At 49.8% G+C, this 16,576-nt stretch overlaps 1 protein-coding gene across 4 annotated transcripts in view; it reads right to left on the minus strand.

Annotated features, from left to right (window-relative positions):
* The window catches only part of LOC138754954 (B-cell CLL/lymphoma 6 member B protein-like), a 73,660-nt gene that overhangs the window by 50,961 nt on the left and 6,123 nt on the right, over nt 1-16,576 (minus strand). Inside the window, exon 1 of one of the 4 annotated variants that reach the window (XM_069920017.1) lies at nt 2,079-2,212. The exons of the other annotated variants lie outside the window; for them this stretch is intronic. The gene's annotated coding sequence lies outside the window, so the exon portion shown is untranslated. Of the gene's footprint in view, nt 1-2,078; nt 2,213-16,576 lie in introns of those variants that run through there. 4 annotated transcript variants of the gene reach the window in all.

A 16,576-nucleotide genomic window follows, 5' to 3' on the forward strand; every position in this document is an offset into this window, starting at 1 on the left:
CCAGTCACACCCTTCTACATGCCAAACACAGTAATCCCCTCCAGTCACTACACCTCTTTCCAGCTCTATAATTCTCTCCAGTACCTACACCCCTTCCCAGTTCTCTAACCCCTGTGGACTCCTACACCCCTTCCCAGTTCTTTAACCTCTGTGGACTCCTACACCCCTTCCCAGTTCTCTAACCCCTGTGGACTCCTACACCCCTTCCCAGTTCTCTAACCCCTGTGGACTCCTACACCCCTTCCCAGTTCTCTAACCCCCATGGACTCCTACACCCCTTCCCAGTTCTCTAACCCCTGTGGACTCCTACACCCCTTCCCAGTTCTCCAACCCCTGTGGACTCCTACACCCCTTCCCAGTTCTCTAACCCCTGTGGACTCCTACATCCCCTCCCAGTTCTCTAACCCCTGTGGACTCCTACACCCCTTCCCAGTTCTCTAACCCCTGTGGACTCCTACACCCCTTCCCAGTTCTCTTAACCCCTGTGGACTCCTACACCCCTTCCCAGTTCTCTAACCCCTGTGGACTCCTACACCCCTCTCTACCACTAAACCCCTACCTTGAGTCCCCTATATCCCCCTACTTCTGTAACCCCCCCCTCCAATCCTTAAACCACTCCCCACCTCTCATCATCCCCTCCTCATCTCTGTAACCCCCTCCAGTCCTCACACTCCTCTCCATCTCCAAACCCCCATCCAGTCCCTACACCCCTGCCTATCTCTGGAACCCCCTCTTAGTCCCTACACCCCTCCTTATCTCTGTAATCCTTTCCAGTCCCCTGCATCCCTCCCATTGCTGTAACCCTCTATGGCTAACTCTGTAAACCCCCTCCAGTCCCCTACAACCTTTCCTATCTCTGTATCTCCCTCCAGTCTTCTACACCCCATGTTATCTCAGTAAGGCCACCCCCGCTCTGGTCCCCTACACCCTCCGTATCTCTGTAACATGCCCATACTCCCATCCCCATCTCTAAAGCAAGGTTAGCAGAAATCAATCATGAATCAGGCTCCCAATTCCTGGTCGGAGAACAGAAACCCTGTGCCTGATCCCTGGAAAACCTTCCACTTCCAGGGATCATACTCTTGACCCCTGGGTAAGAGAGTGGAAATCAGCCAAGAACCCCATCCCAATCCTGGGATGAGAGCAGAAATTACAATGTCTGTCTGGTGACAGAGTTAGAGCAACTTAGACAAATAAAAAGGATTTCCCAGGTCTCGTTCAACCCAAAAAACTCTTCGGACCTGGAGTCAGACATACCAGAATTAATTACTGACTCTAAAAATTTACTTGGGCCAAATTCTGTTTCAACAGGTGTTTACTGGAGACTGTCAGACCCAGCTGAGGAAGACGTAGGTTATCAGAGTGAGCCCTATACTAGGAGAACATTGTTTTTGTATAGCAGAGAGGGAGCTTTAATCTGTAACTGACCCATTTTATTCCTCTCAACCTGCCTTGCGAATGTGTGAGGGGACAGAGGATAGGGAGCATCACTCTGTCTAATACTGGGAGAGTGAAGGATTGGAGGAAGCTTCACTCTGTGCCTGACCCTGGGAGTGTGTGATGGGAAGGTGCGGAGGGAGCTTCACTCTGTGTTTGATCCCAGGAGTGTGACAGGATGATGCAGAGAGAGCTTCACTGTGACTGACCCGAGGAGCATGTGATGGGACAGTGGGGAGGGAGCTTTACTCTGTGTCTGACACCAGGAGCATGTGATGGGATGGTGTGGAAGGAGCTTCACTCTGTGCTGGTCTCTAAGACTCCGAGAGGACAGCCTGTGACTAACCCATCTTCTGAGAATCTATGACGGGACCACGTATAGAGGAAGCTTCATTCTCAATCTAACACCGAATCCCTACCTCAGGCAATCCTCCAGGAAGATTAACCCAGCGGTCTGACAATCTGAAGACAGCAGGGGGAGGTGGAGGTCTCGGGCGTTGACTACTAACTGACCCTGCTCGAAGGGTCTGCTTGCAAACAGACGCATTCCTCGAACACCCCCCCCTCCCCACCACCCAGGCAGGGGTTTGCGTCTTCCCACTCTTTCCCACAACCAATTCTCCCCTTCCCCCGTGACTCACCCCCCGCGCCCAGAGACCCACTCTCGGCAGCTGCGAAGCAAAGACGAGCTCGGTGGCCAGGCTGGAACTTGGAGGGTTTCCATACAGCGAGAGCGAGCAATCCTCGGGCACACCATTGACCGAGGGGGTCTGAGCTTCCAGCTAATCCACGCAAGAAGATTCCTGGACCCAGCCAGGAAGTTACCCTTTAACCAGCGCAGAAAACCAGTGCAAGTCACATCCTGCTTCCTCCCCTGACACAGGTGCCAATAAGAGGCTCTGCGGGAAGTATTTTTAGCTTTCAGGAAAAGATATTCACTCACCAAGAGAGGTGGGAATCAAAACAGAATCTGGAGAAGAGAATCGTTCTCCAAACTAGGAAGAAAGCAGTGTTGGATTTTTTTTCTGTTTTTTTCTGCAGAGGGGCCCTTGGACCTCAACTGAGACTTCCCACCACTCACCCCTGCAGCAGAAAAGGGCAGTGATGCCCCACACGGTTAGATGGCAGGCAGTAGCACGGGAGGGCAACTTCACCCGGTGTCTGACCCTGGGAGTGTGTTATGGGACAGTGCGGATGATGGACAGTGCGGTGGGAGCTTCGCCCTGTGTTTGACCCCAGAAGTGTGGGATGGAACGGTGCAGAGTGAGCTTCACTCTATATCTGACCCTGATAGGACAGTATGGAGGGAGCTTCATTCAGTGTCTGACCCTTGGAGTGTGTGATGGGATGGTGCTCCCCTTCCAACAGAACTATCCCTCCCCAGTGAGAGGTTCCTTCATCACCTCCCCAACCACAGCTCTCCCAATAGTGCTGCCACTCTCCTCCAATCCAATCCCTTGGTACCACCCCTCCCCTGGCGCTCCCCTGACACATCCACCTCCCCCTGGCGTTCCCCCATGGCCACCTCTCCCATTAACCTGAGACCCTCCCCAAAGGCAATTTTGAACCCTTCTCAACCCTCTCCAGTGTGGGGGAGGGGGAAGAGGAATTTTGAATGCCTCTCTGCCCCTCCCCCCCATCCCCAGGTTGATGGTCTCCCAAGGAAGCCCCTGCTGCTTTGAAGCTAGAGTGTGTCGGAGGGGTGGGGGGGTGTAAACAGGGGTGCAGTGAATGAGCCGGAGCCGCTCTTCACTCCAGTCCCCGGGATGGCAGCTTGTGTTTGTTTTCCTTCTTCCCCCGCACTGACGACCGGTGTCTCGGACTTTTCCTGCCATTGTGGGGCTGCTCAGAATGCAGGTGACGTCATCCGGCCTCGGACGCAGCAGCTGCTCCAGCGTCCAGGCTGGGTCCCCAGTACGGCCACTGTGTACTCCACACACCATTGCCGGCAGCTCCCATCCGGTATGAAGCGGCAGTCTTCCTGCACAGCTGGGAGAGAACGTGCTCTCCCTCCGGAACCCTCCCCCATTAAACTGAAGCAGGCTTCCTTCAGGAACAAGAGAATTGGCTCCTTAAACCTGTTCCACATTACATCATCGAACAAGCTTCAGCTTGACTCTGCCTGCAGAATTACCCTCCACCTTTTAAAATTTTAAATCTTTAAAATTCAGCAGGGTAACAGGCCTTTCCGGCCCACAAGTCTGTGCTGCCCAATTGACCCAAAACCCCTGGTACCTTTCGAATGGTGGGAGGAAACCAAAGCCCTCAGGGAAAACCCCACGCAGACACAGGGAGAATGTACAAACCCCTTACAGATAGCACAGGATTGGAACTCCGGACCCCATCACTGGCACTCTAACGGCATTCCACTAACCATTGCTAATCCTTTGACATAGAATATTGCAGCATGGTAAAGACCCTTTGGCCCACAATGTTGTGCTGTCCCATATATACCTACGCGAAAAAAACTAAACCCTCCCTACCTCGTACCCCTCCCCTCTATTTTACTTTTGTCCATGTAGTGATCTAAAAATCTCTTAAATGTTCCGGCCTCCACTACCACCCCTGGCAATGGCCTCCAGGCACCCACAACTCTAAATTTAATTTAATATTAGACAGACAGCACAGTAACAGCCCAGTTCGGCCCACAAAGTTCATGCCGCCCAATTTACACGCCATTAACCCAAAACCCACAAGGGAAGGAGGGATAAGAACAGGATACTTGTAGTTGGGGACTCATTAGTCAGAGGAACAGATAGAAGGTTTGTGGGACGATATCGGGGATCCAGGTTGGTCTGTTGCCTCCCTGGTGCCAGGGTCAGGGATATCTCTGATTGAGTTCATAGCATTCTGCAAGGGGAAGGAGAACAGCCAGAAGTCGTGGTCCATGTGGGGACCAATGACTTAGCGAGAAGTGGGAATGAGGTCCTAAAACAGGATTATGTGGAATTAGGTAGGAAGTTAAAAAACAGGACCTCCAAGGTAGTAATCTCTGGATTGCTGCCGGTGCCACACGCTAGTGAGGGTAGAAATAGGAGGATGTGGAGGATGAATGCGTGGCTAAAGAGATGGTGCAGGGGGCAAGGGATAAGATTTCTGGATCATTGGAATCTCTTCTGGGGAACATCGGACCTGTACAAAAGAGACGGACTCCACTTGAACTGGAGGGGGACCAATGTGCTGGCAAGCAGATTTGCTATAGCTGTGGGGGAAGGTTTAAACTAGTTTGGCAGGGGGGTGGGGAACAGAGTGTGAAAGCAGTGTCAAGGGAGCACGGCCACCTAGATAGGAATAATAACGATAACAAAGGTAGGATGGAGATTAGGGTAAAAGGTAGAAAAGAGAATATATGCGTGGGTCATTCTCTGAAATGCATATATTTTAATGCAAGAAGCATAGTGAACAAGGTAGATGAGCTTAGAGCATGGACATATACTTGGGGTCATGATATTGTGGCAATTAGTGAGACCTGGCTACAGGAGGGGCAGGACTGGCAACTTAATATTCCAGGATACATTTGTTTTAGATGTGATAGGTCAGGGGGTAAAAAAGGGGGAGGAGTTGCTCTGCTTGTTAAGGAGGACATTACAGCCGTGAGGTGGCAGGATGGTCTGGAGGGATCGTCCAGTGAGGCTGTTTGGGTGGAATTGAGGGGTGAAGGAGGCATGAGGGTGCTAATAGGGGTGTATTACAGACCACCAAATGGGCAAAGAAAATTAGAGGAACAAATTTGTAGGGAGATAACGTATATGTGTGATCATGGGAGATTTTAACTTCCCTCACATTGATTGGGATACACATACAGTTAGAGGGCTGGATGGGCTAGAGTTCGTTAAATGTGTTCGATTGTTTTCTAAATCAATTAGTAGAAGAACCGACTCAGGACGGTGTAATACTAGATCTCCTGTTAGGGAATGAGCTAGGTCAAGTATCGGACATTAATGTTGGAGAACAAATTGGGTCGAGAGATCATAACTCTTAGTTTTCGAGTAGCTTTAGGGAAGAGCAAGAAGGGGCCTAAAGTTGAGGTTCTGGATTGAAGAAGAGCAAATTTTGAAGGAATAAGAAGGGATTTGGGGAGTATTGAGTGGGACAGGATATTTTCAGGTAAGGATGTAAATGAAAAATGGAAGATATTCAAAAAAGAAATTTTGAGGGTACAGAGTAGATATGTCCCAATGAGGATCAAAGGAAAGGCTGGAACTCATACGGAGGCTTGGTTTTCGAGGAATATTGGAAATTTGGTTAGGAGAAAAAGGGAGGTGTACAAGAGGTATAAAGAGCAGGAGGCTGAGAATTTGAAGGAGGACTACAAGGAGTGTAGAAGGAATCTTAAGAAAGAAATTAGAAAGGCCAAAAAAAGGCACGAAGAGGCTTTGGCAGACAGAGTAAAAATAAATCCAAAGGGTTTCTATAGGTACATTAAAAGTAAAAGATTAGTGAGGGATAAAATTGGACCCCTTGTAGATAGCGAGGGTAGGCTGAGTGAGAAGTCAGAGGAAATGGGGGAAATTTCGCATGATTTCTTTGCCTCGGTATACACTAGGGAAAAAAATATTGAACCAGTTGAAGTAAAGAAAAATAGTGAGGAGGACATGAAGCATATAAGGATAACTGAGGAAGTAGTGATGGCTGTGTTGAAAAAGATAAAGGTGGATAAATCTCCGGGACTGGACAAAAATATTCCCAAGGACACTCAGGTAGGCTTGTGGACAGATAGTGGTGCCATTAACAGAGATATTTAGGATGTCACTGGTCACGGGGGTAGTGCCAAAGGATTGGAGGGTTGCGCATGTGATTCCGCTGTTTAAGAAAGGGTCCAAATGTAAACCTGGGAATTATAAGCCCGTGAGTCTGACGTCTGTGGTGGGTAAGTTGATGGAAAGTGTTCTGAGGGATGGTATTTACAAATATTTGGAGGTAAAGGGATTGATAGGGAGTAATTAGCATGGTTTTGTCGGGGGTAGATCATGCTTGACAAACCTGATTGAGTTTTTTGAGGGGGTTACAAAAAAGGTTGATGAAGGAAAAGCTGTGGATGTTGTCTATTTAGACTTTAGTAAAGCTTTTGACAAAGTTCTCCACAGGAGGTTAGGAAAAAAGGTGGAGGCATTAGGTATAAATGAGGAGGTAGTGAAATGGATTCAGCAATGGTTGGATGGGAGGTGTCAGAGAGTAGTGGTAGAAAATTGTTTGTCCAATTGGAGGCCGGTGACTAGTGGAGATCCTCAGGGATCGGTCCTGGGTCCACTATCGTTTGTTATATATATTAACGATCTGGAAGTAGGGGTGGAGAATTGGATAAGCAAGTTTGCGGATGATACAAAGATTGGTGGTGTTGTGGACAGTGAGGAAGATTACCGTAGATTAAAAGGTGATTTAGGGAGGCTGGAGGCGTGGGCAGAGAAATGGCTGATGGAATTTAATACAGATAAGTGTGAGGTGTTACATTTTGGAAAGGCAAATCTAAATAGGTCATATGCATTAAATGGTAGGCTATTGAGATGTGCAGAGCAACAAAGGGATTTAGGAGTGATGGTAAATAGTACCCTCAAGGCTGATACTCAGGTAGATGGTGTAGTGAAGAAGGCATTTGGAATGTTGGCCTTCATAAATCGGAGTTCTGAATTCAAGAGTAGGGGGGGGGTTATGATGAAATTGTACAAGGCATTGGTAAGGCCAAATTTGGAGTACTATGTACAGTTTTGGTCACCAAATTATAGGAAAGATATAAACAAAATAGAGAGAGTGCAGAGAAGGTTCACGAGAATGTTGACAGGATTTCAAGGTTTGAGTTACAGGGAAAGGTGTGGATATGGAATGAGCTTCCGGCAGACGTGGTCGAGGTAGGATCATTGGTTACATTTAAGGATAGACTGGATCGTTACATGGAGAGGAGGGGACTAGAGGGGTATGGACCGGGTGCTGGTCAGTGGGACTAGGAGGGTGAGGATTTGTTATGGCATGGACTAGTAGTAGGGCCGAACTGGCCTGTTCTGTGCTGTAAGTGGTTATATGGTTAACCCTAGTACATTTTGAACAGTGGGAGGAAATCGGAGCCCCCAGGAAAAGCCCACACAGACACGGGGAGAGTGGGATTCGAACCCCAGTCTGGTCACAATTGCTGGCGCTGTAACAGCGTGGCGCTAACCATGCCGTCTTGTGTAAAAAGAATCTCACCCCTGATGTCTCCCCTAAACCTTCCTCTCTTCACTTTATACAAACATTCCCTGGTGTTTGCTGATCCCACCCTGGGAAACAGGCACTGGCCGTCCACCCTATCTATGCCTCTCAGAATCTTGTAGACCTCTATCAAGTCTCTTCTCACCCTTTGTTCAGAAGAGAAAAATCCCAGCTCTGCTAACCTTACGTCCAAGACTTCCTGGTAAATCTCCTCTGCCCCCTCTCCACGGCTCCCACATACTTACATACTTCCTGTAATGAGGATATCGTGTTCAGTTCTAGTCACCTAAGTCTGTTCTCACCAGATATTTGTCGAGCTGCAACATCACCTCTCGATTCCTGAACTCAATCCCTCCCCGACTAATAAAGCCCAGCGTCCTATAGGCCTTCTCAACTCTCCTATCAACCTGTGCGGCGACCTTGACAGATTCATGGATTTGGACCCCAAGGTCCCACTGTTCCTGTTAAGTAACTGACCATTAACCCTGTACTCCGCCTTCAAGTTTGACTTTCCAAAATACATCACCTCACACTTATCCAGATTGAAATCTATCTGCCGCTTTTCCTTCCAACTCTGCATCCTGTCCATATCCTGTTGTGACCTATGACAACCTTCTACATCCTCCACAACACCTCCGACCTTCGTGTCATCTGCAAACTTACTGACCCAATCCTTCCACTTCTTTGTCCAGGTCATTAATTTAAAAGAAAAATCACAAAGAGCAGGGGGCCCAGGACAGAACCCCGTGGAACTCCATCCATCACCGACCTCCAGGCAGAATACTTTCCTTCCACTACTACTCTCTTCTCTATACAACCAAGGTTTTCGTGGATCCTGTGATTTTCTGATCAAGCCTCCCTGTCAAATGCCTGACTAAAATCCACATGCACCACCACATTGTGATGTACAGACCTATCGGATCATTCCAGAATGGTCGGCCACCTGTGAAGAGCTCCTGTCTTTTGCTAATAAAAGCCTTGGTTTGGATCAAGGTCTTTGGTCCTTTTGACGAGCTCTACACACATCTCGGGCCCTAACCTTCAATTTTCTTTTGTTACCTCCTCAAAAACCTCAGTTGATGCCCTTTCATGCCAGGCCTCCATCTGGGGGCTGGTTAACAAAATTGACCTTTCACAGAGCAGCCCTAAAAGGCGGCCCAGCATTGCATTCATGTCGACCGGCATCGCATGGCGCCCTCTGGGTCCAATGGAGGTGGGGCAACAGGCGCCACCCGTCATAAATACACAGCAATGTCCGTCTTCCCTACCCATAATTTGCCCCACGCAGCTGGAACTGCTCTGTGTTTCCCAGAACAGTTCCAGCAGTGTGCAGGAATCATGGATAGGGAAGACCGCCGTGTTTCGAGCGCGGCCAGCAAAGGCCCAAAGCAGCTGGCGGGGCTATCACAGCCCGCACCGGCCGTCCCTGCATTGAGGGGGGGGTCATGCAGAGGGGTGAGCGGGTGGGAGGGAGAGGGGAGATGGGTCACGAGCTGACAGTGTCATCGCGACTCATCAGGCCCTCCCCCGCCTGATCAGCCACTTGTAGCGGCAGCACATTCGTGTAAGGCAGTGGAGCGTAGTGCTCCTCCGATTATCCTTCCCAGAGAGGGATCACATTCAGCCTTGGAGCCGGCCACAGTGCATTCAAGAAGGTAAATCTCCCAACATAAGGGCAGAGAACCACCGCCTTTACAGTTGGGCCTTGTCGTTGCATGAAAGGCCCTTTAGGCTCAGGAGGCACGACCTTCCCTTCACAAATCCATGCTGGCTATCCCCAAGAAGACTGTACTTCTATAAATGCTTGCAAATCCTGTCCCCAAGAATCCTCTCCGATAGTTTGCCCACCACTGACGCGACTCACCAGTCTCCATGCCCAGGATTCTCCCTATTACCTTCAGCCTTTTCACACTGCCATGTAAAATGGGGATTCCCGGGGGAACCCTCCCATGAACCAGCAGTGTGAAAATTCTCAGACCAGGTGGAGCCTTGGACCCGGGTAATTTCCCCAGGTCTGAATCAGCTAACAGCTGAGGAGGGGAAGCATCGGCCACTGCCGTTAAGTCGGTCTCATCTGCTATTACTGTGCAATTCGACCCAGTAGGACTTCCTGTGAGTGCGTAATGCATCACACACTACGTCATCCCTGGGGGCCGAACCCCTCCCTAAATTGGCGGGAAGGGCAAATTATAGGTGTGAAAGGCCAGGGAAGTCTTGCCTTCCCAGGAATTTCACTCGGGTCCACGTAGGGTCACCGCTCACCCACTAGCTGAAGGGGGACCAGGTATCAGAACCGGGACACCGCTAGAGGGTGCTGAGAATGCTGGAGGCATCCTGATGGTGACTGAGGTTTGGATCTGGCTGCCAATGGTTTGGATTGGACTCTGTGTGGCTGCGGGAGTGCTGTAGGCGAATCCATGGACACTCGGTGACTGGGGGGGGTGGGGGGAGGGGGAGGAATCTCTTTTGCTTCTCTTTCTCTGTCTGTAAGAGGAGCCAGGCAATTTCTGCCAATGGCGAATCTGCCTGCCTTACAGCCGACAAAAACAAGTTGCATGTGATATTTCACTGACTTTATTACATGACGATAAATTGAATCTTAAGTCAACGGCTCACCAGAATTCCCAAAATAAACCAGGTGCCGTGGGTATGACTCAAGGCTCCTCTCTCCTTGTTTTCACACAGCCCTTTGTTGAAGAACTGAGTCACCGAGGATGGATTAACAGGCCAAACTAAATAACAGGAAGCCAAGAAATACAATGTTCCTGTCCATGTTGGAACACAGCACAGAGGGAACCAATCCAGGAGTGCAGCAGGGTTCACCGATTTGTGGGGGGGGGGGGGGAGCGAGGGGGCAGCTCTCTGGCAGATGCAACACTGTTACAGCGCCAACAATTGAGGCCAGGGTTCAAATCCCGTGCTGTCTGTACGGAGTTTGCACATTCTCCCCGTGTCTGCATGGGTTTCCTCCAATTGGGGCTGGAGTTCAAATCCCATGCTGTCTGTAATGAGTTTATTCACTCCGATTTCCTTCAAAAATGTACCGGGAGTTGTTGGTCAATTGAGCGTAATTTGGCGGCATGGGTTCATGGGCTGAAAGGGCCTGTTGCTGTCCTAGAATAAATTTAAAATCAGTGTTGACAACAGCCAAGGCAGCAGTGGGGCACGGCTTTTGTTGGACTGGACTCCTCCCCCAGCCAGCACTGTCTGTATTCTGAGAGGGGTTTTTTTTGCTTGCTCCTTGAGGAAGGGCTCAGGACCAAAACATCGGCCATATACCCTTGACTTCCTGTGGAAGCTCAAAACCCAGCTGAATTCCTTCTAGCATTTGTGTGTTTGTGCTACAATCACAGTACCTGCAGACTTTCGTGACCCAGCTCAGAGGAGGGTCCAGCAGTGGCATCCAGTTGGCAGAGGGACCTGCACACTACCCTACCCCTGCGAGCTGGTCGAGGCAAAGGATCAGATTCAAGAATGTCCAACCCAAACCGTTCACAAGAGCAGCAAACCACCTGGGGACAGTGCAGAGGATGCTTCACAAGCAGGACTTTTTGTTCCACTCGGCCCTGGACTCAGAGAGGAAAAAGCCTTCGGCTATGCTTCCTGAACACACTGTGTGTAGGCTTTGCCTCCAGTGGACATCAGGGCAGAGGCAGCTGCAGTCAGCACCGCAGGTCGCCAGCAGAGGGCACCAGCATCAGGCCTAAAGAACAGCAGCACAGCTTTGGAAGAGACCATTCAGCCCTTCATGCAGATGCAGCCCCACAGAGCTATCCCACTCAACAGTATAGGGGAAGTGCCCTCAAGCCCGCAACCCTCCATTCGGAAGGGTGGATCCCAGGCCTCGTCTCCCCTTCAACTCGAAGCACCTCGAGTAACTCAATCTCCTGAAGGGCAAAGCCAGAGATCCACCCCAGAGACAATGATCTACCGAAACCTTGCCGTCCTCACATCGGCTAGCGCAACGCTGTTACAACGCCAGCGATCAGGACTGGGGTTCGAACCCTGCGCTGTCTGTACAGAGTTTGTATGTTCTCCCCGTGTCTGCATGGGTTTTCCCCAGGGACTCCACTTTCCTATAATTGTCATGTAATACTATATTTAGAATGTAACCGTAAAGTAGACAGAGCAGCCATTTTGTCCAGCGCCATTCAAAACGCATTGCAGGTTGTAGATCAATTGGGTGTGAATTGGGCGGCACGGTCTTGTGGGCCTGTTACTGTGCTATGTCAAAAATTTATCTTAAAGACTCTCCCATGATTGGAAACCTCTCCACATCCACCCTGAAATGTTCTCTTAAGATATTTTATGTTTCAAGATGACCCCTCATAGTTCTAAACTCATAAGAATACACTCCTCCAGAAATATTCCCTCAAATTCCCATCAATCCCACCATTCCCCAACATTAATTCATACCAGTCCATTAACCTCCCAACCCGGGAACTTGGGAACAAAGCAGAGCTTCAGGTTGAAGGGCAAAAGGGAACATTCGGGGGAAACTTCTTCATGCGGAGAGTGGCTAGAGTGTGGAACGAGTGGTCAGCTGAAGTGATGAAAGCCGGCTTGATAATGACATTTAAGAGAGGAAAAAAAATGAACGCTCCATTTGTGCCCACACCTCCTCCCTCACTGCCATTCGGGGCCCCAAATGGTCCTTTCAAGCGAAGCCACATTTCACCTGTGAACCAATGCATCCGGTGTTCCCGCTGTGGTCTCCCCTCCATCCGAGAGACAGTGCGCAGACTGTCACATCGCTTCGTTGAGCATCTTGGCTCTGTCTGCTTCAACGGCGTGGATCTCCAGCAGCCACCCATTTCAATTCCCCGTCCCATTCCCTTGCTGACATGTCTGTCCTCAGTCTCATGCACTGCCAGACTGAGGACCACCCCCAGCAAATTGGAGGAATGACACCTCATCTTACGTCTGGACACCCTCCAACAAGATGGCATTAACATCAACTTCTCCAGTGTCCATTAAAGCACTCCCGCCAGCTCTCTCATTTCCCTTGATCTCCTTAAACAGAGCCAAATCAATTCTCACCTCTCCTCTTATCATATCCAATTAACATTTTTTATTAGCCTGGACTCCTCCTCCTCCTGGCCAATCTTGTCATTATTCAGACACCTTCCTGTTCTTCGCATATACCCCATGGAAGGGCTCGGGCCCGAAACGTCAGTAATACATCTCCTTACCTCCTATGGACACTGTGAGATCAGCTGAGCTCCTCCAGCATTCCTGTGTGTTTTTACTACAATCACAGCATCTGCAGACTTCTGTATTACAGTGCTCTATGGATCACCCAGTCGCCGGGGGAGTGTGCAAACTTCTCAGACAGAACCAGATCACAAATAATGATCAACTAAGTTTTTCCCAAGTTGGTCCCCTTGTCAAAAGTGCTGACATAACAAATAACAGGGGTTTTCCCCTGTCCAGGTAGGTCACCAACACTGATCTCAGGGGCAGACTGAGGGACTCTCTGCGCCTCACATGGAACCGTCAGAGTTCAAATTTGGCAGAGTAGAGACGGTCAGCTGCCTCTACACTGAATACAGATTCACCAAAGGCAGTGAAGAATGCAAGGGTCCTTGTCACGGTTCATTCCCCAGCAGCAGCGAGAGTCTCCGATCAGTTCCCAGGGACACACACAGAGTCGGACACCCAGAACCGCTGGAAGATGCCCTTTGGGTCTTCCCAAAACATGTCGGTCTTTACACACTCAGAGATCTCGGTGAGGGAATGCTGTCGACAGGCACAATCCAAGCTGTATTACAGGCACGGCCAATGTGAGGGCACTGTATGGAAGGTCCACAGTCTAGAGCAGTGGTTCTCAACCATTTTCTTTCCACTTACATATCACTGTGCTCTAGGTGCTCTGTAATTAGTAAGGGATGGCTTAAGGTGGTACGTGGGTGAAAAGAAAAAGTTTGATAACCACTGTTTTAATCGTACCTCGTTGATTCGTTATGTGCACAGTTTCAGATCTCCAAAGGAAATGGGCCAATGACAATTTTTCTCAAGCAAAATATTTCAGTAACAATTGGGTATAAAGCAGTGATTCTCAACCTTCCCTTCCCACTCACATACCACCTTAAGCAATCCCTTACTAATCACAGAGCACTTATGGCATAGGGATTACTTAAAGTGGGATGTGAATGGAAAGAAAAAGGTTGAGAAACACTGGTCTAGAGTCACCCCCACACCCCCCCCCCAATTACTGGGCACTGAGACCAAGGGGAAGTCCTCAAACAATAGAGGGATAGTACTGACAAGGTGCCACAGTGGTGGTAACGGTGTACTGAGAACATATGTAACAACATACAGATGGGAATGCATAGATACACTTGACACTATGGCGATACAGGACCTGAGCGGGTCTCCCTCCACCATCCCTCTAGCAGAGAGGCACATCTTGGAAGTCGTACACAGGCTGCATCAGAGCCTTGCCAGGGACAGTGCTCAGTTATGGGCAGGATTGGATAGGCTGGGCTTGCCTTCCTTGAAGGGGAAAAAGACACACAGGGGCGCAAGGGGAAGTGTATAAAATAGAGCAGGCAGCTGTGATATGGTCAGAGGGCACATTTCGAGCTTCATCCAGAGGGGGGATGAAAATCTAGAATGCATTGCCTGATAAGGGATGGGCCTTTGAGGAGATACTGAATCGTCTGGGACTCCTCACTGGAATTTAGAAGAATGAGAGGGGATCTTGTAGAAACGTCTAAAATTATAAAAGGTATAGATAAGATAGAAGTAGGTAAGTTGTTTCCATTGGTGGGGGAGACCAGAAATAGGGGACACGGCCTCAAGATCCAGGGGAGTAGATTTAGGATGGAGATTAGGAGGAACTGCTTTTCCCAGAGGGCAGTGAACTTTAAATTAGACGAACAGCCACAAGTCCGTGCCGCCCAATTAACCTGAACCCACCCCCCACCCTGGGTTGTTTCAAACAATGAGAAGAAATTGGGACACCACCTCCCCCCCCCCCCCCACCCTCCAACGCAGACCCGGGGAGAACGTACAAACTCCTTCAGCACTGGATTCGAACCCCAGTTCCTGAGCACTGGCTCTGTAAGTGGTGCGCCAGCCGTGTCGCCCTAAATCAACCATTCCCACATGAGGCCAGATACAACCATGGTGAAGGAAACCAAGGGGAATCATGGCAGAACCAACAACAATGAAATCATGAGGTTGCCTGCTTCCAAAAGAAAATGGCATCGCTGCCAGAGTTTCTGTAATGGCGGAGCTGCTGCGGACCCGTGGGGAGTGAGGAGCAGAGATACAGCACTCCAGCAGGGATCAACCACCCAGTCAACTGCCGTCAGCTCCACACAGGCCCGTTAAAGGAACCGATGGTTGTTTTATTTAAAATCCCATGTCCACGGGAGCTGCGCCCAAGATGCCTCTGATCGGCAGCAGCCACCAGGGGACTTGAGGGGCTAGTGCAGTGGCACCAGAAAATGGGGAGATCACCCCCCCCCCCCCACCAGACTGAGAAGGAGAAGCAAGGGAGGCTACCCACAGGACGGGACCACAGCGGCGGGCCAGCGAGGGGTTCTGCGGCTGAAAGACCCATGCATTGGGCGGGGGCCGTTGGCGACTCAAGGCAAGGGACCCACGGAGGCTGGGGATTGGCGTCGGGAGCCACGCGGACTGCTGGAGACTGGCTCAAAATTGGCTGAAGGGGTACCGGGTATCAGAACCGGGGTGCTGAAGGGTTCCCGACGATTCGGATCTGGTTCTCCAGATGGACTGGACTCTGTGTGGCTGTGGGAGGGCTGGAGGTGAATCCATGGACACTCAGTGACTTGGGGGAGAGGGGGAGACACAACTCTCTTTTGTTTCTCTTTCTCTGACTCTAGAGGCGCCTCAAGCAATTTTAGCTGACAGCGAACCTGTCTGCCCTACATCAGGCAAAAGGCTATTTCAGGTAATGTGACCCTGTTTTATTATATGACAATAAATTGACTCATCAGTCACAGAACCCAAGATGGGATTTTCTGATTCTCTCTGCGAATGCAGCACCGTTCGAATATCAAACATAGATTTGGCATCTCGAGGCTTTTAATTAAATCCTTTCAGCAATAGGAGAAGGGAGAGGAAAGAAAATTGAGAGTGGGAATAGAGAGAAAACATTTTTTTAAGCGCTTTACAGTCATGCAGAGAGAAGTGGAATGAGGAAGGGGAAGAGTTATTGAACAAGTTTGGTGCATCAGCCTCAGCAGAAGTCAGGAATGCTCCAGATATAGTCCAGATTGGAGCGTCTAAGAGAGGATTCAAGATTCCTTTATCATCACGTAATAAAACAGAACTGAACACAATACTCTAAGTGGGGACTCGCCAGAGATTTGTAGAGTAGCAGCATGACCTCTTGACTCTTCAACTCAACCCCCCGACTAATGAAGCCCAGCATCCCATAGGCCTTCTTATCTATCCCATCAACCTTGAGGATGTATGGATTTACACCCCAAGGTCCCTCTGTTCAGCCACACTCCTAAGTAAATGACCAGCCTGGTTTGTCCGTCCAAAATGCATCACCTCACACTTACCCGGATTGAACTCAATCTATCATTCTTCCACCCAACCCATCTATACCCTTTTATAACCTACAACAACCTTCAGCTACATCCACAACTCCTCCAACCTTCGTGTCAAATAGGTCCAAAATAAAGAGCAGGAGTCGCAGGACAGATTCCTGCAGCACTCCGCTAGCGTCTGACCTCCACCAGTACCTGCCAGTCACTGACTTCCGGGCAGAATACAACTGTTGTGTCATCCGCAAATGTGTTGACTTTATTGGGACTGGATCGGGCAAAGTAGTTGTGGGTCAGTAGCGTGAACAGGAGCAGGCCGAGCACACCACCCTGAGGTGCTCCAGTGCTCAGTGTGACAGTGTTCAACGATCTACTGCCAACCCAGACAGACTGTGGTCTTCCCATTGGGAAGTCCAGGATCCAGTTAC

Source organism: Narcine bancroftii, chromosome 2 (genome assembly GCF_036971445.1).
Source record: "Narcine bancroftii isolate sNarBan1 chromosome 2, sNarBan1.hap1, whole genome shotgun sequence".
NCBI classification, from domain to species: Eukaryota; Metazoa; Chordata; class Chondrichthyes; order Torpediniformes; family Narcinidae; genus Narcine; species Narcine bancroftii.